This window comes from Saccopteryx bilineata, chromosome 8 (genome assembly GCF_036850765.1).
Source record: "Saccopteryx bilineata isolate mSacBil1 chromosome 8, mSacBil1_pri_phased_curated, whole genome shotgun sequence".
In the NCBI taxonomy this organism is placed as follows: Eukaryota; Metazoa; Chordata; class Mammalia; order Chiroptera; family Emballonuridae; genus Saccopteryx; species Saccopteryx bilineata.
This window is the reverse complement of record NC_089497.1, coordinates 11310138-11335853: the sequence shown is the minus strand read 5'-3', so window position 1 is coordinate 11335853 and position 25716 is coordinate 11310138. Positions and strand designations below refer to the sequence as shown.

Below are 25716 nucleotides of genomic sequence, written 5' to 3'. Positions count from 1 at the left end.
AAAGTTCATAAAGTAAAACTAAAAAGGGGGAAATATAATGAACTCATCAGAAGTGCGGTGGTTACTGGGGGAGGGGGGAGAGGAGGGAGAGGGGAAGGGGGAGGGGGAGAGGCACAAAGAAAACTAGATAGAAGGTGACGGAGGTCAATCTGACTTTGGGTGATGGGTATGCAACATAATTGAATGACAAGATAACCTGGACATGTTTTCTTTGAACATATGTACCTTGATTTACTGATGTCACCGCATTAAAATTAATAAAAAATTATTTAAAAAAGGAAAGAAAAAAAAAGAAGCCAATAATGGTGTCTGTAATTTTGAAAATCAGAAGTAAAATTTATTTTTATATTTTGTTCTCACTTTGCATACTTTTGACTATTTCTACTATGTAATAGAGAGAAAAGTTGCAGCAACTTTAAAACTTTGTGTTATACTAAGAATATGTTTTCCTTTAAAATTTGAACTTAGTGTAATTCGAAGCCCTGTGGCAAAATTACAGAACAGGTTATATTGTAGCTTGTCCTTTTTCTTAAGTACCAAGTATGTTTCCAAACCTCATTGAGACATGTCTTCCTTTGTCCCATACACTTTTTGGTACTCATTAGGCTAAAATTACTGGCAAAAAGAAAAACAAAAACCCATAAATAGTTTGTGGCTGGGTGGTCTATAATTTCAAGAATTAGTTATGGTTTTACAAATTAACTCCTGTGATTGTTCTGCACACATTTTATTAGAAAAATGTCCTATGTGGGGACTTTTCCTTCTGGGGGTGTGGGAACGTTTTTCCTTTCCCTTTGTGGGTAGGAAGCCTGCATTTGTAGTGTAAATGTTACAATTTATTTAAAATACTCTAACAAATATTTTGCCTGGGGTTTATAATTCTCCTTTAATCAAGTGATAGTTAAAATAAATACACATGCAAGTGCCTGACTTTACCTGAAAACATGGCAAAAAAGTAAAGAAAGATACATTTCTGTGACACTAATTAAAAGTGACAAGTTTGTAAAGGGACAAAGATCATTTAAATTGGTACCATAAGTTTGCCAGTCTGAAGTACAGCTTGAAGAAAACAATTTAATTTAGTTTTGGTAGTAGCACAGTGGAATACATACACTGTTAGTTCACGGTCATCTGGGAACTAGAATATAGTTCTCCTGTTTTTTGCTTCATGACAGGATCTTTACACGTGTTCATATAAACCCTTGCTGTAATGTCAAATTAATAGAGAAGTAAAAGAAAATTCAAAGAAACTTATGTAACGAATGGACAATTTTTCCTTCTACTAATACCAATTACGAAACATAGTTTTTATTACTACTCTCTTTCTCCTTTCAACATCTCCCACTCCCCCGTGGGCTTTGAGTATAACTGAAATGCTTTATCCATGTGATGGTGTTAGCCCTTCCTGTCGATTACTCACAGCTTGGAAAACTCAGGCTGTTTTCTTGTCAAAAGTATTTACAGGCACTGTCTCCATTTAAAAGCTTTTCTTGAAGCCTTGACTAAGTCATATAACGTTTAAACCAGGGACTTCAGAGAAACAAAAGAGTAAGGTGGAAGAAAGTGAGAAAACGGGCTGGGCATTTTTATGGCACAAAATTCCATAATACAGTGTTCTTTGTTTGTTTGTTTTAATTGTCAGGCTCATTGTTATTTCTAATTATGATTTTTTCTCTTTCTGGAGCCAGATCTAATAATGTTCTACTACACATTCTTTCCTAATCCCTTCAAAAAAGCATTTGAATTCTAAACAGGCTCTAATAAATTAATTCTTAGATTTGCTAAGTCTTTTAGAATATAAGTTATTGAAAAAAGTAGAATTAAATATGTTTTTTAATGAGTAAAAACATTATATTTTTTCAAATGGGGACTCAACTTGATTCTGATATTGTACAGCTCTTTATTTAGAGTATATGGATTTTCCTAGTTGATATATATAGCTAAGGCAGTAGACAAAATCCTGGAATATTCTAGAAAAGAGGTAGTCATAACCATTAGAGGATTAGAAACGCTAGCCCAAATTGAGTCTTCTTTCCCTTGTTTAGTTCAAGTCCAAACAAATGTATAAGGGCTTAAAAGCTCTTTCAAAAACATGTCTCAGAAATCCCAGTCACATGAAATTATAGATGTACGTAAATGAAACATTTGTAATCAACAGGAGAACCACACAGTAAGAATTTGAAAAAAATAATTGTAACCCAATGCTTGATAGACACCAGATGATATATGCATGTATGTTTTCCAGTTTTTTGGGGTAACATTTAAAAAGAATTTTATCATACAAATCTATATGAAACAAAATCATATTATACTGAAGCAACAGTTTGCCACCTATAAAAACATCAGCAAGCTATAAAAATCAAGGCCTTACTCGTGACGTTAAACTGAAATAATTTTTGATAAAATATAGGTTAGTTCCAATTTCTCAGTACGTGTCTTAGGTTATTTTTAAACTAACTAAATCACAGAAATATTACTTTTACTTCATTGTCTTTGGTAATCATGTGTTTTGGTTTAAAAGTCTTAAATATAGTCAGGCTGCCACAGTCTCTCTGTTGCTCATTTTCTTTATAAAATACATAAAAGCTAACCTAATTTCCATGAACTATGTGGTTACATCATTGATCTAATGATATAGGGGATTCTTTAAGGCTCAGATCTGGCTCTTCCTTTTTTTTCTCTATCAATTTTCTCTGCCTCACTAATCTCAGAAAACATCATTTAAATCCCTTCTTTATATTCACAATTCACAAATTTAAATCCTCAGTCAGGACCTTTTTTCTCACGTCCGACCCACCAAGCAATGGCTTACTTCACTGGCGCTCCTGTTTGTTCCGTAGATATTCCCAAGCCCAACACGCCCGTAATGGTGCGCTCAGTTTTTACTGTTAACAACTCTTACCCACTTCTTCATCTCAGCTGATGGCATTCACTGCAACTGGGCTAGCCAAGCCAAAACTTGTTTCATTCTTTCTTATTTTTTTAAAAAAAAATTGTACAGATTTAAAATTTTTAGAGCAGTTTTAGGCTAATGGAAAAACGGAGGGGAGAGTACAGAGTTCCCATAAACCCCTGCTCCACACACCTCCTCCTTTATCAACGCCCCCACCAGGGTAGCACATTGGTTACGATTGACAAACCTACGTAGACACATCATTATCACCTGCAGTCCTTAGCTTACCTTCGGGTTCCTCTTGGTGGTGTCCATTCTTATGGGCATTGACAACTATGTAATTGTTATTGTGGATTTCTGTCTGTTCTTCCTTACCTCCATCCCTAGTTCAAATTAATCTACAGCATATATGGATTTCACCTTTAACAATATTTTCTGAATTTATCTTCCTCCCTGATACTGATTCTTAACCTCGCATCTGGAACAGAACAGTAGCCTCCAAAATGCCTTCTCAACTTCACTTATCTTGACACACCCCTTACCACCAACAAATGGATTCTTTTAATAGCAACCAAATCAGTTCACTATGGCTGGATGGCTTGTGATTGTACCTAAAACAAAATCCAGTCCCTTTCAAGATATTTTCCAATGATACATCTGATAAGGGGTTAATATTCAAAATTTATAAAGAACTCATACAGCTTAATACACCCGCCCCAAAATCCAATTAAAAAACGGGCAGAGGATCTCAATCAACACTTCTCCAAAGAAAACACACGGATGGCCAATACACATATGTCAAGGTGTTCAATGTCACTTCATCATGAGAGAGATGCAAATTAAAATCACAATGAGATATCATTTCACAGTTTTCAGAATGGCTATCATCAATAAATCCACAAAAAATAAGTGCTGACGAAGATGCGGAGAGAAGGGAAGCCTCCTGCACTGCTAGCGGGAATGTAGACTGGTGCTGCCACTGTGGAAAACAGTATGGAGTTACTTCCAGAATTAAAAACAGAGCGACCTATAACCCAGCGATTCTGCTTCTGGGTACATATCCAAAGAAAGCCAAAACAGTAATTTAAAAGTATATATGCACCCCAGTGTTTATTGCAGCATTATTTACAATAGCCAAGATATGGAATCAACCCACGTACACATCAACAGACAAGGGGCTAACAGTGTAGTTAGTGGTACACATACATGATGCTATATCACTTGGCCATAAAAAGTAATGAAATCTTACTACTTGCAACATGGATAGACCTAGAGGATATTATGCTAAATGAAATGTCAGAAAGAGAAACATAAATACCGCATGATTTCACTTACATGTGAATCTAAAGGATCAAACAAACAAACAAACAAAACAGAAACAAACTCATTGATACAGAACAAACTGATTGTTGCCAGATTGCAGGCAAGTTGGGGGACGGGGTGAAAAAGGTGAAGGGGATTAAGAGGTAAAAATTCAAAGTCACAAAATAGTCACAGGGACGTAAACTACAGCATAAGAAATAGAGTCCATAATTTGTAATTACGGCAGGTGAACATTAGAATTTTTCAGGGGATCACCTTGTAAATAACATAAATATCTAAAAACTACACTGTTCACCTGAAACTAATATAAAAAATAATATTAACTGTCAACTGCAACTAAGATGTTTTCTTTAAAACAATTAAAAATCCAGTCTCTTTTCATGATCTACATGACTTTGCCAGTCTCTCTAACCGCTTGTGTATCGCTGTCTCCCAAACTCACATCTTTCCAGCTGCATGACTGTCCTTTTATCACTCAAATCTCCGAACCCTGGTTTGCTTTAGTGTCATTACACAGCTGTTTTCTCTCCCAGAGGCTCTGCCAGTCCCCACATCCTTTATGTGGCACAACCTTTATGCCAGTTAGGTATCAGTACATGCGGTCACTCTGAAAAAAAGCCTCCATTGGGCATTGGGCACCTGACCCAAAACATGGTTATAATCCAAACTCAACTCTATTCTTTTCTTTGATTGAGCAAGTGAGAGAGAGGGACAGACAAGGACAGACAGGAAGGAAAAGAGATGAGAAGCATCAATTCTTCATTGCGGCAGGCACCTTAATTGTTCATTGATTGCTTTCTCTTATATGCCTTGACTGGGAGATGGGGGCTACAGCTGAGCCAGTGACGCCTTGCTCAAGCCAGTGTGACCTTGGACACAAGCCAGAGACCTTGGGCTTTAAGCCAATGACCTTTGAGCCCAAGCCAGCAGCACTCAAGCTGGGTGACCTCATGCTTACGTAGTGAGCCCACAATCAATCCTGTGATCTCGGAGTTTCAATCCTGGGTCCTCAGCATCCCAGGTCAATGCTCTATCCACTGCACCACCGCCTGGACAGGCCAAACTCAACTATATTTTAACTAACTTTGGGCATTTTTAAAACTTCTCTGAGACTCAACTTTTTTTTTATTATTCTATAAAACGAGTGAAAGAATAACAGAATGTACTTCATATGTTCGTTGAGATGATATGTGATTAATGTGCACAAAGTGCTTAGAATATATATAGTAGCTGCTAATAGATTAAGCACTCAGAAATTACTATTGTTTTGCTTCTATTTCTTTTTTCTTACTTTTCATCAACATGTTTAGATTTTCTTTTTTCTCAAATGTACTCAGCGAGCAGCATTGGTTTTCAGACTTTTCTTTCTTATTAGTCCCCAACGGCAATACACCTCTTGTTAAAATTTGATTGTAATTAAGGGAACAATTTTTTTTTTCATTTTCTGTTGTATGAGGTTTTAGAACTGTTTGTATATATGTCTGCATTGCTGATTCCAAATCTTAAATCAGTTTTTTGGTGCATGCTCTAGTTTTTATGCAATTTTAATTTATTTTTGTTATAGTTAATGGCATGCAATAGTTTATAAATTAGTTAAAGGGCAATGACTCTTGGATTGAACATAACTACAAGGCAATTAATGTTTTACAAATATCACTTATACATAATTGTAGTTGTTTTTAATGTAAAAAATTATTATCTGATGAAAACACCCTCTTATTTTGTTTTAAGATTGAATCATGGCTTCTTTGAGTAGGCGTAAATGTAATAGTCCTGACACCTTCTGTCATATATGTGGCTGTTACACACTTCAACGTCAAAGGTGCAATATTTCATCATTTGTGACACATGCATATATTGCCTATTTTCAAGTTCCCCCTGGTGATCAAGACAAGAATTGGGCTTCTCATATTGTGTGCCATAATTGTGAGGAAATGCTTCATGACTGGACAAAAGGAATGCCTTTTGGAATTCTCATGGTTTGGCATGAACCTAAGGACCACAGCAGTGACTGTTATTTCTGTCTGATCCATACAAAGGGCATTGGCAAGAAAAAACAGCATATGATCACATATCCTAATATTCCTTCAGCAATACGACCTATCCCGCACTCTGAGACACACCCGGTTCCAGTTTTCAATGGTTTTATTTCTTCTAAGGACGAAAAAAGTGAACATGGTGATCAAATGTATTTTGATAAGATGCATGAGGAAACAGTTGTAGAATCTGAAAGGTCTTCTCCTGATGCCAAGCAGTCATTAACCCCTCAGCAGTTTGGCCAACTTGAATTGAATGACTTAGTAAGAACAACATAAAAATTGTCCTTAACTTTCTGAAGTATGAGGAGCATAACTGGATCATTTGTGTGGATCTTAAAATGGTAAATTTCCTGTTAGGACAACAGAGAGGTTTCACGAAGTATCCTTGCTTTCTGTGTTTGTGGGACAGCCGAGCTCGGGAGAAACACTGGACACAGAAGGAGAGGTCGAAACGTGAAGCTCTGGAAGTAGGGATGCAAAATATTGTGAATGAACCTGTAGTTAATCGAGACAGGATCATTTTTCCCCCACTTAACATCAAACTTGGCTTAATGAAGCAGTTTGTTCAGGCTTTGAATAGAGAAAGTGAATGCTTTCAACATAATATTTCCGCTTTTCCTGTCTTGTCTTTCGAGAAGATAAAAGTAGGTGTATTCGATGGACCTCAAATTCGAACTGTCATACATGACAAAGAAAGATGAATAAGGAGGAGAAAGCAGCATGGCAGTCTTTTGTGGCAGTTACAAAGAACTTCCTTGGCAACAAAAAAAGCAGGAAACTATGAACTTCAGGTTCAAAGGATGCTGTTGGCTTTCCATGACATTGGATGTAACATGAGCGTTAAGATTCACTTCCTGAATAGTCACCTTGATAAGTTTCCCGAAAATCTTGGAGCTGTTAGTGATGAGCAGACTACTGCTGGAGCATCAAATGAGATTGTCCTCAACAAGTACACAAACGCAAGAATTACAAATGCAAATTTTTGCCTGAATAGAATTTAAATAAATTTTGCACAAATTTTATGATTAAAATAAGTGTTTTAATATGTTCTATTTCAAAATTGTAGACAAATTCTGATGCAATCATATGTTTTAGTGTAGTAGTGTATTTACTACAGTATATAAATTATATTTTCACAGAGATGATGCCCAAGAAGACATTCTACTTCATTATGTTAAACCAAATGTTGAAAATTTTACAATAATATGAAAACCTAAAATCTTGTATTACAAGAAAACTGTAGCTTACAGAGAAAAACTAATGTCACATTTGAGATCAGTACAGTCAAATTAGGTAAGAACAAGTGTTTTCGTGGATATAACAAATATTTTGTTCCCCAGTGTTATCATATAAGTATTTTCACTTGGAGAGGTCCAGATAAATTTATTATAACAACCATATTTTTAACCTTCCCTTTAGGGTCTGAAAACAGAAGTACTAAAAAAATATTTTACAAATATGTGTCACCATATATTGAGAATATTTTCTGTGGAGTAATGCAAAGGAGAAGCTAGCAGCAACTTAAATGACCTGCTTATGTCAAGTATGTTGGCTTCTGGCAGTAACTCACCTTCACGTGCATTTATCAACATCCACATGCCTAGTAAGAATGTGAGACCAGCAATGCCAAGAGAAGAAAAACAGGTCAATTTTAAGTTGATATTTCTAGAAGGAAAACATATATTATATAATATATGTTTTATATACAGAGTGTCTGTAAAGTCATGGTGCACTTTTGACTGGTCACAGGAAAGCAACAAAAGACGATAGAAATGTGAAATCTGCACCAAATAAAAGGAAAACCCTCTCAGTTTCTGTAGGATGATGTGGCAGCATGTGCGCATGCGCAGATGATGACATAACACCGTGTATACAGCGGAGCAGCCCACGGCCATGCCAGTCGAGATGTGGACGGTACAGAGGAAAGTTCAATGTGTTCTGTGGCTCGCTAAATTCGCATCCTTGACCAAAGTGCAACGTGAATATCGGTGCATTTATAACGAAGCGCCACCACATAGGAATAACATTACTCGGTGGGATAAGCAGTTGAAGGAAGCCGGCAGTTTGGTGGAGAAACCCCGTTCTGGTAGGCCATCAGTCAGTGACGAGTCTGTAGAGCAGGGGTCCCCAAACTATGGCCTGCGGGCCACATGCGGTCGACCCCCTGAGGCCATTTATCCAGCCCCCACCGGACTTCCGGAAAGGGCACTTCTTTCATTGGTGGTCAGTGAGAGGAGCATAGTTCCCATTGAAATATTGGTCAGTTTGTTGATTTAAATTTATTTGTTCTTTATTTTAAATGTTATATTTGTTCCCGTTTTGTTTTTTTACTTTAAAATAAGATATGGGCAGTGTGCATAGGGATTTGTTCATAGTTTTTTTTATAGTCCGGCCCTCCAATGGTCTGAGAGACAGTGAACTGACCCCCTGTGTAAAAAGTTTGGGGACCCCTGCTGTAGAGGCTATACGGGATAGCTACCTAAGGAGCCCTAACAAATCTGTGTGTGAGCCCACATCGGATTGCACTGAATAGGTATGAAACTGGGAGTTTTCCTTTTATTTGGTGCATTTTTCATTTCTATTGTCTTTTGTTGCTTTCCTGTGACCAGTCAAAAGTGCACCATGACTTTATGGACACACTGTATATAATTTAATAATATATAATTATTATTATATATAATATATATTATTATATAATTATATATATTATATATACATATATATAAAATAAACAGGTAACTGACTATTCCCTTTTCAGTTTCTTAAACATATATCCATATTAAGAAGTCTATAAGACTATCGCCTGACCAGGCGGTATTACAGTGGATAGAGCATCAGACTGGGATGTAGAGGACCCAGGTTTGAGACCCCAAGGTTGCTAGCTTGAGCGTGGGCTCATCTGGTTTGAAGAAAGCTCACCAGCTTGAGCCCAAGGTCACTGGCTTGAGCAAGGGTTCACTTGGTCTGCTGCATCCCCCCCCCCCCCCGGTCAAGGCACTTATGAGAAATCAATCAATGAACAACTAAGGAACTACACAAAGAATTGATGCTTCTCATCTCCCTCCCTTTCTGTCTGTCTGTCCCTATCTGTCCCCCTCTCTGACTCTCACTCTGTCTCTGCCACACACAAAAAAAGAAGTCTATAGGACCATTCTATAACTAACTTGATCATAAGAAAAAAGCTAATAAGTTTCTAAAGTATTCAGGTAATGGTTGGGCTTTCAAAAGTAAGGATCAAAAATTTTATAGGAAATAATAATTTCCTTATTTTGGTTGATTTTGACAGCATCATCATTATCAAGCATTTTCTATATGCTCTTTGGTCTAAATAGATTTTTTTAATGTAAAGAATGTGAGGTTTTAGATATCAAAGTCAAGCTACATTCTTTTGTGAATTGAAGATTTTTAATTATCTTTCTCTGCATAATGTTTAGCTTTAATTACTTTAGAGAACATACAAACCACACACAGCAATAACTTTTATACTTATGTTGACAAGAGTCAACAAATGCTCAGAGCACTATGAAAATGCATCATCTAATCCCAATGGCTCTGGAAAAATAATGCTAAAGAAACCTCAGTTTAATTTAAATCTGTAATAAACCAAAGAAGGAATAAAGATAACTATCCCCAGATTAGTACACATTCTGACAATTTTGAGAAAATAATTACTACAGCATTCTTATGTGTAATTGCTAATTTTCCAAGACACAAAATTAAAGACTGAAAAAAATTTCACCACAGAATTATACTATACCATGAGTAGCAAAATCCTTATCTGGACTTTAATGTCTGCTACCATACCAAGTGGACTAACACTGTTACTTTTTGTTAACAGCTTTTAAAATGAAGTATTCAAGTTCGAGATGAAGAAGTAGATTAAGTTTCCATGGGGGAAGGGTGTTGTTTTCTTCCAAATTTAGGTTTAAAGAGTTTAGCACTAAATTGTAAAAGAGGCAGCATAAAGACTTCCTATATGCACTGTTAAGTATATGTAACTGCACTAAGGTACACCTTTCTCTGCAGCTTGTGATTTCAGTATGTAAAATAGTTCAGTGTAACTAAGAGCAGAGGTTTAAAGTAAGAGTTGACTATAAAAAAATAAATAAAGACATTAATGCATGCATAAGAATATATGAAATAAAAGAAATACCCTATGGGACTTTAACAAAGTTATATTTACTGCCGGTAGTTTAAAATAGTTTACTTTACTTTTAATAGAAGTTTCACTGACCAACATTTCCTAGAAGAAAACCATAAAGATTCAAATGATTTAGAAATAAGGATACTATTTAAGATAATAAAAACTAAATAAAGCTAAAAGTATCATAAAGAAGAAAAGCCAAAGTTTTGGAGTGAAAAAGACCTCTGTTAAAGTTCTGAGTCACCATTTACAATCTTAGCAATCACGGGTCATCCATGTCCGATCTGCCAAACAAAGTTATTATACTTAAATAAACTAGGAAACAAAATAGGAACAGACTCATAGATACGGAGAACAGACGGACAGCTGTCAAAGGGGATGGGAGCTGAGGGGCTGGGTGAAAAAAATGAAGGGATTAGCAAAGAGAAAAACCCCTTATAATCAGAAAAAAAAATATGGAAATTACAAGAGGGAAAGGGAGTGGGGAAGGTAGAAAAGAGTAAGTGGAGGGTAAATAATGAGGGAGGGAGACTTGACGTGGGATAGTGAACACACAATACAATATATCAGTGGTAGTCAACCTGGTCCCTACTGCCCACTAGGAGGCGTTCCAGCTTCCATGGTGGGTGGTAGCAGAGCTACCAAAGTATAAATAAAAAGATAGATTTGCCCTGGCCGATTGGCTCAGTGGTAGAGCATCGGCCTGGCATGCAGGAGTCCCAGGTTCGATTCCCTGCCAGGGCACACAGGAGAAGCGTCCATCTGCTTCTCCACCCCCCTCCTCTCCTTCCTCTCTGTCTCTTTCTTCCCCTCCTACAGCCAGGGCTCCATTGGAGCAAAGTTGGCCCGGGCGCTGAGGATGGCACCATGGCCTCTGCCTCAGGTGCTAGAGTGGTTCTAGTTGCAACAGAGCAACGCCCCAGATGGGCAGAGCATTGCCCTCTGGTGGGCGTGCCGGGTGGATCCCGGTTGGGCGCATGCTGGAGTTTGTCTGACTGCCTCCCCATTTCCAACTTCAGAAAAATACAAAAAAAAAAAAAAAAGATAGATTTAACTATAGTAAGTTGTTTTATAAAGATTTATTCTGCTAAACTTAGTGAAAATTCAACATAAAGTACTTGGTAAGTAATTATTATTATATGCTTTCACTTGCTGTAACTCTGCTTTATAAATTTTATAAAGTAAAGTTACTTCCCTACTTTATAAATTACCATTACTGTGGAACCGGTGGGCAGTTAGAAAATTTTGCTACTAACAGAGATACAAAAATGGGCAGTAGGTATAAAAAGGTTGACTACCCCTGCAATATATGTATGAATGATGTATTATAGAATTGTACCCTTGAGATCTATGTAATTTTATTAACCAATGTCACCCTAATAATTTCAATAAAATTAAAAAAATTAAAGATGTTGCAGTAAAATTTATAAAACATGGCTAGAACTATCCTGTGTATGATAACAACAATATTCATTCTTACAGTAATAGTAAATAACATATAATCAGGACTTAACTCTATGCCAGGTACTATTATGTAAATTATCCCATTTAACCCTTCTTAGTATTCATATTTTACAAACATAAATACTGACTGACTCACTGAAAATTGAAGACTTGCCCAAGATCATACCAAGGAAGAATTCCAACCTAAGTGGTTGACTCCAGTTTTCCCCTTTCAAGTACTGAACATGATAATTAGCAAATGTCAAATAAATATGTACAATATTCATCTAAATATACATGAAATATCCTTCAGAAAAAGGCAAATCTTAGAAATGAATATGAAATTCAGCAATCCAGCAACTGTTTTATTTTAAAAGATGAGTAACTTTGAGTTCACTAAGAGCTTGTTTGTCTTTTTAGTGAAGAATCTGAAACATGATCATCAATATATTGCCAAATACCACTGTTAGCCAAGCCCCTACATTGTAGATAGTCATCAAAATCTCCCTTGTACCAGTTCTGATCTTATTCAATTATTTCCAAGTTTATTATAAAAAGAACCCAGAAGAAGGTAGACCAGCTACCTGACTAGACTTCAAATATATGAAGAAGAAGAAGAAGAAGAAGAAGGAGGAGGAGGAGGAGGAGGAGGAGGAGGAGGAGGAGGAGGAGGAGGAGAAGAAGAAGAAGAAGAAGAAGAAGAAGAAGAAGAAGAAGAAGAAGAAGAAGAAGAAGAAGAAGAAGAGGAAGGTGGAGAAGGAAAAGGAGGGGGATAAGGAGGAGAATTCTACAGTTTAAAAGCAAGCTCTCTTTCTTTACCATTGAAAATACACCTTATTGCCCTGGCCTGTTGGCTCAGAGGTAGAGCATCAGCCCTGCATGTGAAAGTCCTGGGTTCGATTCCCTGCCAGGGCATACAGGAGAAGCAGCCATCTGCTTCTCCAACCTTCTCTCTGTCCTTTTTCTCTATCTCTCTCTTCCCCTCCCACAGCCAAGGCTCTGCTTAAGAAAAATTGACCTGGGCACTGAGGATGGCTCCATGGCCTCCACCTCAGGTGTTAGAATGGCTCCAGCGGCAATGGAGCAATGCCGCAGATGGGCAGAGCATCGCCCCCTGGTTGACATGCCAGGTGGATCCGGTTGGGTGCATGTGGAGTTTGTCTGACTGCCTCCTTGCTTCTAACTTTGGAAAAATACAAAACAAAACAAAACACAGAAAAAACAAACAAACATCTTATTGATTAGTAATTAAAAAGTCAGGGACAAATGATATCTATAGGGAAAATAGCAGAGTCTCAACTTTGAGAATGTGCTAGAAGCTAGCAGTCACATATTATTTTTAAGTCTAAGATATATTTTATAGTAGCCTATAAGTGTATTATCCCAAATTATTTTACATAATTCAAACTTATATGTATTTTAAATTAAAATTATATATATTTTTTTATTATTACACAAGTATTTTATGAATAACATAGAAAAGGTCTTAACATCTTGTTTGCTGTCTCCCAGGCCAGGTCCATGTACCTCATAAATCTTTGCCCTTACTGAGGCTACTAAGGGTAATCTGAAGAAACCTGACCTTGATTACTGCAAAAAATATGGTTCTACCATCTTTAAAATCATAAAGGGTAGAAAATATGATTTCAAGTTACTGATAGTTCTCTGTGGGCTTATCGTTAGAGGTTTGAGTCCATTTTTTACCTACTGAAGCCTTTCTGTGTGTAGTGAGAAGGTGGTGAACTACTGAACAATTCTGGAATGAACAACAGGAGATAAATTGTTTTGCCAACCAAGGCAAAATGCGTTGTGCTCTTTAAGTTTAAGGTTGTTTCTCTGCAGATTTTTTTTTTTAAGAGGGAGGCAGAACTTAGAATCACCATTCTAAAATACCTATTCCAAGGGCTTCCACTGAGAAATTTTATTTACTTATTTTGATTAAGATAGGCCAGGGATTTAATAATTTTGAAATACTTCTCAGGTTATTTTCCTATGTGCCTGACTTTGGGACCACTGTCTTAAACTAGGCTTAATGGAGTCGTTGATCTTCTTTCCCTCCCTATCTCTGTCCTTTTCCTCTCCCTCTTTCTCCTCTTCCTTCTTTTCCTTCTCCATTCTCTGAAGCTAAGAGAAAATTAAAGATTTTGATTTTTCCTGGGCATACTTTCTGTGTACATGGTCAAATAAATTTTTATTAAGGAATGTTAAAATATATCTTATAAACACCAAAGAGATAACAGTTGGAGTGGGAGGAGCTAATAATTCTAAGACTAGTGCATATCATTCTAGTTTTAAATGTTCTTTTCAGTGTTATAATTCTGTTGTATTCCAGGGCATCCATGGTTATCTTAAGTGATACAGTAAAATTAATCTGTGTTGTGGTCAAGTCTCGAAGTCACTCTCTCTAGTCTTAGAGAGTGACTCACCTTCCATGGTGTGGGGTGATTGCGACTGCAGCAGGACAGTGAGCACAGGAAACAGAGACCCTGGGCTTTCCTGCTCCCTTCTCCTTCTAGGTTAGATGTGGATGTGACTTGTGGCTAGACACCTGTTCCCATCCCGATTTCCTGAGGTAAAAAAAAAAATAGTTGAGACAAATAAAACCCAGTTTCAGTTAGAGTTGACATCCATGTTGACCCACATTGTGACTTGGAAGCTTCCATAAAAGCCCTCCGTGAAAGGGCCACCGTCCAGAGAGGAGGAGGGGGGGTGAGCTGTGCCTCCGTCCAACCCCAGCATTAGAGTCCCGGAACCACCGCCATTCTCTCCCCTTGACCAGACCCTCTGGGTGCAGCTTGGGCTCTGGATTTTCCTGTGATCCCTTTCTTCATGAGTGTGGACTACAGTCACTTCAAAAAATCTGCTGGGCTTTGTTGAGTCTTTCTGTCCAATTCTTGGAATTTTTCTCACATGGTGACAAGAACCTGTACTCAGCCACTGGGTTGAAGGTTCCCTTGCTCCCCTGCACCCCCGTAAGCACTCTAGCAGAGGTACAATCCCCAAAGAAGAAAGCCCAAAGACAACAGGAGTGACTCAGAAGAAGTGTCCTGTGGTCTTGAGCCGAAGGTTGGCTGGCCTGTGGGAGAAAGAAGGGCATTTCCTTTTTTTTCCTCTTAGTTCTTCTGGCTGGTCAAATAATTTGAACGACCTCAGATGGATTAACAAGAGAAAATACTGGAATTTAATTATGTATTTACATATGGTATACATATGGGCGTTCCATAAAAATATGGAGCCCAAGGGCACATTGAGCAGTTGGCGTTTACATTCCACCTTGATCTAAAAAGAAAAGGGGGTAGTGGTTTTAGACTTCAAAGGGGAGGAAGGCCATTGGCATGGAAACGGAAAAGCCAATGTTTGGTAAATAAAGGTTTGCTGGACAACCTCTAACAATGGGACACAGAAAGAATTCTAAACAGAGAGGCTTTGGTAGGTGCCTCCCTGCCCGTCACACTTAGTTTATATTAAACTATAGTTATCTGTGATGATAGCTTTCTTCCTGGAGCAGGTCCTCTCTCTAAATTCCTTTAGGCAATTAGGAGGAAGGCCAAGGTGCTTCCTGAGGCTTCTGAACCTTAAAAATGACTAGCTTAAAATAATCAATACCTCAAAGAGGTATGTTTTCAGGTAGCAAACTCTGCTCCCCTTCAAGTGAAAAAGGCCACCATCGTGGATTTATGCAACATGTCAGTCATCTTCAGGGAGTTACCAATATAACAATACACTGGACACTGGAAGGACACAGTGGGATGTGAGGGTGTTGGATCATGACAAAGGTTGAAATCTGGAGAGTATGGGAATATCGAGCTTGCTTCAGTTCATTTTATGAAAACAAACATACACATACACACACACACGCACACGCACACACATACACACACACGCACACCCACAGAAGAAAGCCACGAGAAAAACAAAGAAGAAAATACTTGCAACTTGATCGGCAGAGAGTTAGCTCACACTTTTTTCTTTTTATCCAAAAATATAACCATAACCTACATTTTTGCTTTTAAATTTCCCCCTTTAAAAAGCTAATGATACGTTATCTATTGCAAACATGTTACTGTGTAAATAAATTAACTACATCCATTTAATGGCAAGGATGGCTTTTCAATAATTGATTTGGAAGCAACAAAAAACAAACCTTAGCATACTTACAAGCCATAAGTTAATGAACTTATTGAAACTGGAAATATTGGTGTTCATGCTGTCTCTCACCATTTCAGCCAAATAAGAAAAGACAGGAATTGAATCTCTTGTGGGCACTTGATTCAGATGGCCAGTGATCTGAGGAGATGGGGGTTATGTTCCCAGAGCCATCTCAACCTCCTATCCCAAGCCACTCTTCTTATAAGGGGAAGGACAAGGTAGTTAAGAGTTTTGGAATTTTAAGGGAGAATTAATCAGATCATAGTCAAAGTTAATTAGATCACAGTCAGTGGGAAAGCTGTTTTTGGAGCACAAACACTTTGCTTGCAGGCCCTGGCCGGTTGGCTCAGTGGTAGAGCATCGGCCTGGCGTGCAGAGGTCCCAGGTTTGATTCCCGGCCAGGGCACACAGGAGAAGCGCCCATTTGCTTCTCCACCCCCCCCTCCTTCCTCTCTGTCTCTCTCTTCCCCTCCCGCAACCAAGGCTCCATTGGAGCAAAGATGGCCCGGGCGCTGGGGATGGCTCCTTGGCCTCTGCCCCAGGTGCTAGAGTGGCTCTGGTCATGGCAGAGCGACCCCCCGGAGTGGCAGAGCATCGCCCCCTGGTGGGCAGAAAGTCGCCCCTGGTGGGCGTGCCGGGCCCCGTCGGGCGCATGCGGGAGTCTGTCTGACTGTCTCTCCCCGTTTCCAAGCTTCAGAAAATTACAAAAAAAAAAAAAATACAAAAAAAAAAACAAACAAAAAAAAACCACTTTGCTTGCAGACCCCTGGGGCACAGAAGTGGACTACTTGCAGATCTCCTTAAATTATCTAAGTCTGTGCAGGTGTCCCAACTGCTGGAACCAAGCTTCTACTGGCATGAACCACTAAGCCCATTGGCCATAACCAAAGTCACCATTATTCAAGCTAAAGTTTTAACTTTTGTGCTCCCCCTATCATTACGACTATTTTGACCAACATCTTGGAAAATTTTCTCCAGTAAATGCAAAAACAAGCATAAATATATTCATCCCTCAAGACTTTTGTGTTTTTGGAATATTAAGAAAAAAACTCTCTGGAGGTGCTGAAATTTTGGAACGTAGTCAAAAGAAAAGAGGTTTGTTGTATGTTTGGCTTTTAAAAAAATTGTTTTTTTCTTGAAGCTAGATTGTGTCCTTTAAAAGCCTTTGTTTCCAGCATTTCTATAGAGTACAGTCTGAATGAAGCCTGGAGTTGATTTAAAATCCGACAGGGAACACTATAAAACTGAGCCTTGCTCAAGACCATCAATGCTAAGCTCCAGCCCAGGTAAGCTTCAGGTATAGAAGACCAAGGTGAACTTGGGTGTCCATCTCAGAGCTGGACTTCAGTTGATTCTTTAACCATATTCTGTAAATATAAAAATGTTTGGGCCCTGGCCGGTCAGCCCAGTATGTGGAAGTTCCAGGTTCGATTCTCTGCCAGGGCACACAGAAGAGCCTATCTGCTTCTCTACCCTTCCGCCTATCCTTTCTCTCTATCTCTCTCTTCCCCTCCCACACCTAACACTCCATTGGAGCAAAGTTGGCCTGAGCACTGAGGATGGCTCTATGGCCTCCGCCTCGGGTACTAGAATGGCTCCAGCGGCAACAGAGCAATGCCCCAGATGGGCCTAGCATTGCCCCCTGGTGGGCAGAGCGTCGCCCCTGGTGGGCATGCCGGGTGGATCCCGGTTGGGCGCATGCGGGAGTCTGTCTGACTGCCTCCCAGCTTCTAACTTCGGAAAAATACACACACAAAAAAGTTCTGTTTGTACATGGGAATTTGTCTATGAAGAAGATTGTTCTTTTTTTTTAACTGAGTTTACTGAGGTGACACTGGTTAATAAAATGATATGTGTTTCAGGTATACCATTGCATAATACATCATGTGTACAGTTCACTAAAACATTGTTCTTAAATGGAGCCATACCTTATGAAAAAGGCATGGAGGTCTGTTCTACAGTGTGTAGCTTGGAAATTATAGGAGATTACTCATCTCTGAGACTTTGCTTCCCAGGCTCCTCTTTAGAAGATCAGATGGAAAGGTTTCCAGTAATCTTTCATACCTTCAGGAAATTGTCCATCAAAGGGAGCTCGGAGAACTTCGCACAGGTAGGATGAAACTTTCATTTCAGAGGTACCGAGAACGAACCTTGAGATTGTGACTACAGACGGTCACGTTGTGCCCTGCTATGTTGAACAACAGTCTGTGGCTCTGGGCTACCTTCAGCCCTTTTCCACATGTATTCTCAAGGAATAAACAGAATAAATATATTATGGCATTCTCAAATGGAGCTATCAAGCTTTCCTTTAAACAATAAAAAAGTTTATATTTTATTTTATTTCCACTCAATCTCTCAACCAAAAATATAAACCTCAACACCACAGTGGGGTTTGATTTTTAAAACGTAGCCAGACGATGGAAAAGAAATAGCCAGACATCCTCAAAAGCTAAGTCTGTGTGTGATGATCTTGCTAACTTAGAGTGTGGCCCCTCAGCCTGGAGTAGTCCTTGAAAACAGACTAAAAATGCAGAATTTCAGGTCCCACCCCAGTCCCACTAACTTAGAACCTGCATTTTAAACAAGCTTCTTAGGGGATCTGTGTGAACATTAAAGTTGAGGAGCATTGTTTACGGTATATAATTTGCATCCTCTACAGATGTGCATATGTTCTGGGGAGGTGGAAGAGGGAAGCATCTTTAGTCATTACCAGAACTTTTTCACTTGTGTCTTTGTAAAGCTTTGACATTTTCTTTTTAAAGACTTGAATGACTGCTGTCAACTGGAATTAAAGATCCACCTTTGGGCCCTGGCCGGTTGGCTCAGTGGTAGAGCGTTGGCCTGGCGTGCAAGGGGTCCCGGGTTCGATTCCCGGCCAGGGCACACAGGAGAAGCGCCCATTTGCTTCTCCACCCCTCCCCCTCTCCTTCCTCTCTGTCTCTCTCTTCCCCTCCCCTCCCGCAATGAGGCTCCATTGGAGCAAGGATGGCCCGGGCAGCTGGGGATGGCTCCTTGGCTTCTGCCCTAGGCGCTGGAGTGGCTCTGGTCAGGACAGGGCGATGCCCCGGAGGGGCAGAGCATCGCCCCCTGGTGGGCAGAGCGTCGCCCCTGGTGGGCGGGCCGGGTGGATCCCGGTCGGGCACATGTGGGAGTCTGTCTGACTGTCTCTCCCCATTTCCAGCTTCGGAAAAATACAAAAAAAAAAAAAAAAGATCCACCTTGGGTAAAGGATGCTAGCCAATGACTAAGAGTTGGGAAGTCCCTAATTTACATGGGGGTGGGCACACTGGCAGTGTCTCCGTGCCCAGCAGTATAAACCTCTCCACCCAGTCCCCTTGCTGTTCTGCCCCCTCAAGCTTATCAGTGTCTGTTGGGTTGCCCTGTAATTCAAAGTAAGACTCAAGTTCTCTAAATTGTGTTTTCTTAGGATTTTAATTTTTTTTGAAAGACAAGACAATGATAAGAGTGCGGCTTTAGTTTTGACTGTGCACCCCATTGTTCTTATTTGCTTGTAAAATACCAATTAAAATGTAAATTTCTGAAAAATCCTAAGAATTATTACTGACTGAATTTTATGATTATCAAGAATATATAAAATATCTCTATAAAATATTTAAAGCCCTTTTTCATGACATAGTTCTAATTCTGAATGTGAGATTGCATTGAAACCAACTATTCAATTTTTTCCATTTTATAGTAAAACATTTTTAAAGTATCCATTTCATTGTATTCTATTTTATTAGTCACATTGTAAGAATATAAGAATAATAAATATGTCATTTATTTGCTGGCAACTAAAGGATTATATTATTAATAAAAAAAATCTGAAGTTAAAAAGAACTATCTACAGGTGATTTTTTTGGTTAGCTGATTATCTATTCTTGAAGTTGCACAAACAAATCTTTGAATTTCTTGCCTATTTCCAATATTGTACTGGTCTAAGAGTTATCCTAATGAGTTCAACAAAGTTTTAATACTGAAAGCAAATACTTCTATACACAATCTAATTTTTTTAAAATAAAAAAAAAATGAAACCAATGATAGCTGCCCCATAATTCTGTTGGGTATTTTTTAAAGTTCATATTTATTGATTTTTTTTTCTTACTGTGTTCCTGATACTCTTCTAAGCACTTTACAACAATATATAAATGGTTCTCAGACTTGGGGGGGGATAGAAGATTACTTATATTCTGTACCTAATCGCTCTTTGCCTATAAAATGGTCACAAGACTCCTGGTAAAGATGAACCAGTTAGTATATTGCTAACTAGTTGGAAAGACAAAATGTCAGGCCCCATTCCAGAAACACGGGCCAGAGATCAGCCCTCTGGTTTAACAAGCTCCCCTGGTGCTTCTGATGCACAAGGAAGTCTGAGGACCCCTGCTCGAGGTAGACAGAGTTCGTAAGAATTGTCCACTTGAGATCTTTAAGAAAAATTTCAGGGGTGACATGAGGACCATAACTATACTGCACAGGATGAAGGAATGAAAAAGGGGAATGCTGGAGAGGAAGGGGGTGTCAAGAACACATTCCTGTTTCACTGACTGGAGCTGAGAGAAAGACAGGAGAGAATACTAGAAGAAATAAATTTAGGAAAAACTGCAGGCAATTAGTTGCTGTTTTTCCCCAATGAAACCGCTTTGTGTGCTTTTTAAAATTATTTTCTCATTTGAGGCACATGTGCAGTAAAAAAACCCAAAACAAACAGACAACCCCCCCCCAATGCTCAGATTTTGCATTTCCAAGAGAATGGATAAAATCCACATACAAAAATAAAATACAGGCCTGACCTGTGGTGGCGCAGTGGATAAAGCCTCGACCTGGAAATGCTGAGGTCGCCAGTTCGAAACCCCGGGCTTGCCTGGTCAAGGCACATATGGGAGTTGATGCTTCCAGCTCCTCCCCCCTTCTCTCTCTGTCTCTCCTCTCTCTCTCTCTCTCTCTCTCTGTCTCTCCCTCTCCTCTCTAAAATGAATAAATAAAAAAAAATAATAAAATACAATACAATAAATAAATGGGAAAGTTTTAAATTGTCTTAAAATAAAAAGTATATACTCTTATTGATCAATGTCACACTGTTAAAGTTAATTGTCTAAATACAGTTTTAAAAAAAGGAAAATCATCAAAAAGTTGAAAAAAATCTCATTTCAGACATTGATTAAGTAAATAAAGAAGCTTTATAATTACTTCTCAATCTTATTTTCTCATTTATAAACTGTGGATAATAGCTCTATCATTAGACTAGTATTAAAATATCTAAATAAAAATATGCATACCAATCAATTTGCAATATTTTTAATTTTCACATACAAGTAGCTTTAAAAAATTAAGTATAACATTCAATATTTGTGAAGTTGTAAAGAAATAAGTATAGTCGACATACTGCTGATAGCCATTAAAACTGGCATACTTTTTTATGACTGAATTACCAACTGTATGAAAAGTGAGTGGTGGTGATTGTGTTTGATTCAATAATTGCATCTCCACGTTCTACCTTAACAAAATAACTCAACAGTATCGAATGTTTATGTATAAAATTTATTGTTAGTGTATCCTGTCTTCTGCCATCAATTGTACAAACACTCTTAGGTATTTTAACTTATGTGCCTCTCGTATACTTTATATGTACATCATCATAGGCCTTTTCAAATGGTATCAGAAATAGTTTCATTTACATGTCTATGGCAAGAACACTTAAAATCTATTTCTTCTTTTCTACAAAGGAAATAAATCCCAATTTTCTTTCAACTGGATACCAGTTCTCCCAGAATGAAAATATTGTCTAGCATCCTTTAAGGCTAAGCATCTCTGTGACACCTATGACACATGGCTAATAGAAAATAAAGTATTGTGTGGCTGTTTCCGGAACTCTTTCTTAAAATGTGCTGACATCTACACTGTGCTTTTGTCTTCCATTTTGCTTCCTGGAAAGGAATTGTGAGGTCTGGGATTGTCTTAGTCCACAAAGAAGAAAGCCACACTCTATGGTTGGCAAAGCAGATAGTTAAAAGCTGAATGAACAGCACTGAGATTTCTGCATGTGCACACTTATTTGAAAGAGAAATAAACTTTTCTGATGGACGTAAAATTTTTAGAGTCACTTATTCAGAGACAATCCTAATAAAAAATGATATATAATCTACCTTTGTGAATTACTTGGGGACAGAAACTATGGTTTATTCACCTTTGTCTCTAGTACATGTTACATTTAAAATTTTTCATGAAATAAGTTTTCTTATAAACCCTAATAGATTTCTGAAGTGTTCTGAAATTCAGTCTGCCTAATAAAAATGCACTATAACATTTACATGGGATATACTTATACTAAGAAATTATTCGTTGCTTATCTGAAACTCCTATTTGGCTGGGAATCTTGAATTTCTATTTGCTAAACTGGCTACCTTAAGTTAAAGCCATTTGAAACATGACTTTTACTAGCTAGTTCTAGATTGGCTTTATATTAAAATCTTAAAGTTTAGATTTTTTAGGAAATTTGAGTTATATAAAAATTTTGTTCTATTTCATTTTCATTTTACTGAATTTTACATTTAAAATACAAAGCCTGACCTGTGGTGGTGCAGTGGATAAAGCGTCAACCTAGAAACACTGAGGTTGCCGGTTCAAAACCCTGGGCTTGCCTGGTCAAGGCACATATGGGAGTTGATGCTTCCTGCTCCTCCCCCTTCTCTCTCTCTCTCTCTCTCTCTCTCTCAATCTCTCTCTCTCTCTATCTATCTCCCCCCTCCTCTCTAAAATGAATAAATAAATAAAAAATTTAAAAAAAACAAAAAAAACATTTAAAATACAAATATATGTTTATTTCTTTAAATACCTATACAAATGTCATGCCTATTTCTTACATTTCCAAAATACCCATTTCTAAATAAAAATATTTACAAACTGAAGTTTTATAAACATATTTTTATAAATATTGTAAATTTTTAAGTTTTAATTTAGAATTTCTTCTTTCATATCTCTATAGTGCATTGCTAAGTAAAGACATTTTATTTGCAATCTTAATAAGGTTCAAGAGTTTTAATCAAGAAAGAATGTGGCCTGACCAAGCGGTGTCACAGTGGACAGAGTGTCAGACTGGGATGCAGAGGACCCAGGTTTGAAACCCCAAGGTTGCCAGCCTGAGTGCGGGCTCATCTGGTTTGAGCAAAGCTCACCAGCTTGAACCCAAGATCATTGGCTTGAGCAAGGGGTCACTCGGTCTGCTGTAGAGCCCCGGTCAAAGCACGTATGAGAAAGCAATCAGTGAACAACTAAGGTGTCGCAATAAAGAACTGATGCTTCTCATCTTTCTCCCTTCCTGTCTGTCTGTCCTTGTCTGTCCTTCTCTCTGTCTTTCTTCTGTCTCTGTCACACACACACAAAAAGAAAGAACATGTTCTTTCACATTTTTACAGGTGTTAGTAAATGACAAAACAAAGGAAGACAAATAAAATTCAAAAAAATAAAATGGAAAAATCAATTGAAAAATAATAACTAGAAAGTTTCTTATGAGACAGCAATCTTAGAATATTTAACAGCATCTCTATATAAAAAAAATTGAAATGTTTCCCTGGCCAGATAATTTCGTTGGTTAGAGCATCGTCCCTAAGTACAGGGGTTGCCAGCTCAGTCCTGGTCAGAGCACATACAGAAACAAAATGAAAGTTCCTGTCTCTCTCTCTCTCTCTCTCTCTCTCTCTCTCTCTCTCTCCTTTCCTTACTCTTCAAAATCATTAAAATAAATAAACAGGAAAACCGAAAACTTAAATAATCATATGATAATACTGTTTGAAGTACATCTTCTGAAAGCAATTGATAAACATTGAACGTTATATGACACTTCATCTTTGGGAATTATAGAAATAAAGACATTTCTTCTGCTTTTTTTTGAAAACTACACCACCCAACAAAGAACTCAAGAACAGATATTAGGAAGTTTCTGCTTTTAGGAACTAAAATACATAGAGATAAAAAATGGAGAAGAATAATGAGTGACTTCACATAAAAGAAGAAGGTGGAATTTCACGGTCTAGAAAAGAAAGAATATTGAGAGAAGCAAGGTGGGTTGCCTGATAGATCTTAGAATTTCTCAAGAATTAGAAGAACCAATGCAAAGATTAGAGTGAAGGTCAAAATAGATACAATTTAATATATATATATCTTAATTTTTAGTTATTGATTTGAGAGAGAGACATCAAACTGTTTTTCCACTCATCTACACATTTATTGGTTGATTCTTGTGTGTGCTCTGACCAGGGATCCAACCTGCAACCTTGGCATATCAGGATGACACTCTCACCAACAGAACTACAAGGCTAGGGCCAATAAATAGATACAATTTAAAAATATATATTTTTTGCCTGACCAGGTGGTGGTGCAGTGGATAGAGCATTGGACTGGGATACAGAGGACCCAGGTTCGAGACCCTGAGGTTGCCAGCTTGAGTGCGGGCTCATCTGGTTTAAGCAAAGCTCACCAGCTTGGACCCAAGGTCGCTGGCTCCAGCAAGGGGTTACTCGGTCTACTGAAGGCCCACGGTCAAGGCACATATGAGAAAGCAATCAATGAGCAACTAAGGTGTCACAACAAAAAACTGATGATTTATGCTTCTCATCTCTCTCCATTCCTGTCTGTCTATCCCTGTCTATCCCTCTCTCTGACTCTTTAAAAAAATATATATATATATTTTTTTTTTTTGAAAAAAGCATTAAGAACCTCTGTTACCCAACCTTACCCTCTCCCCATATCATAGGAGACCTGCAATGTCTTCTCTGCCAAAACTTCCTCAGAGAAGTCTGATGCAAAACAGGAGCACAGAAGGTGGGTTGAACTGTGGGATTAACTGAGAGACGACAGTTTTGTAATCTGCTTTCAACGTGGTATTCCAAGGCGAATATCCAAGCTTCAAGCTATGACGCAGGAGATTCGATGATTCTTTTGAGAGAATCAGAACCAGTACATAGGAGGGTAGAGGGGTTACAGAGGGTGAAGGAGGGAGACTTGACTTGGGAAGGCAAACACATGATGTCTTAGAGCATTGTGTACCTGAAGCCTATATAATTTTATTAATCAGTGTCACCTCAATAAATTTAATAAATTAAAAAAAAATACTCATAGATGTTGACAGTTGGGGAGTTGAAACCAAATCTAGCCTAGATCAGAGTCACTGGTGAATGAGTTTATGAAGCCTCCATTGCTTTTATTTCTTAAAAGAATTTTTCTTTTTTTTTTTTTTTGGTGTCTGTTGTTTTCTTTCCTTTAAAATTTTATTTTTCAGTTTCAGTTTACATTTAATATTATTTTATGTTAATTTCATGTGTATAGTATCGTGGTTAGATAATCACATACTTTATAGAGAGTTCTCCTGAATATTTCCGGTACCTATGTAATTTCAAAATTACAAGACAGCAATTTATGAGATTAAATGTCTGGAATTTTCAGACTTCTGCTTTGAAATCAAGAAGTAGATTTCCTGAGGAGTATTCTATGTGCATGCTGTTCAAATGACAATATAAATGTTAAAACACGTTGCAATGAAATGAATTGTTTTTCAAATCAGCAGGTATTTAGCTAGTCTTTCAATATCAAATAAGAGGTGAGTTTCAGGTTAGGTTTTATATTCTACATGGGAGAAGGCAAACATTGTTCTCTGATTAGCTATAGCATGTGCTATTAGATGTTTAAGATGGTGTAAGGGGCCCAAAATAACATCATCTGCTTATTTTTCA

The 25716-nt window shown here is 38.0% G+C and overlaps 1 protein-coding gene across 19 annotated transcripts in view; it reads right to left on the bottom strand.

Annotated features, from left to right (window-relative positions):
• ROBO2 (roundabout guidance receptor 2) overlaps positions 1–25716 on the bottom strand; it is a 1433919-nt gene that overhangs the window by 1025522 nt on the left and 382681 nt on the right. The window lies entirely within an intron of this gene.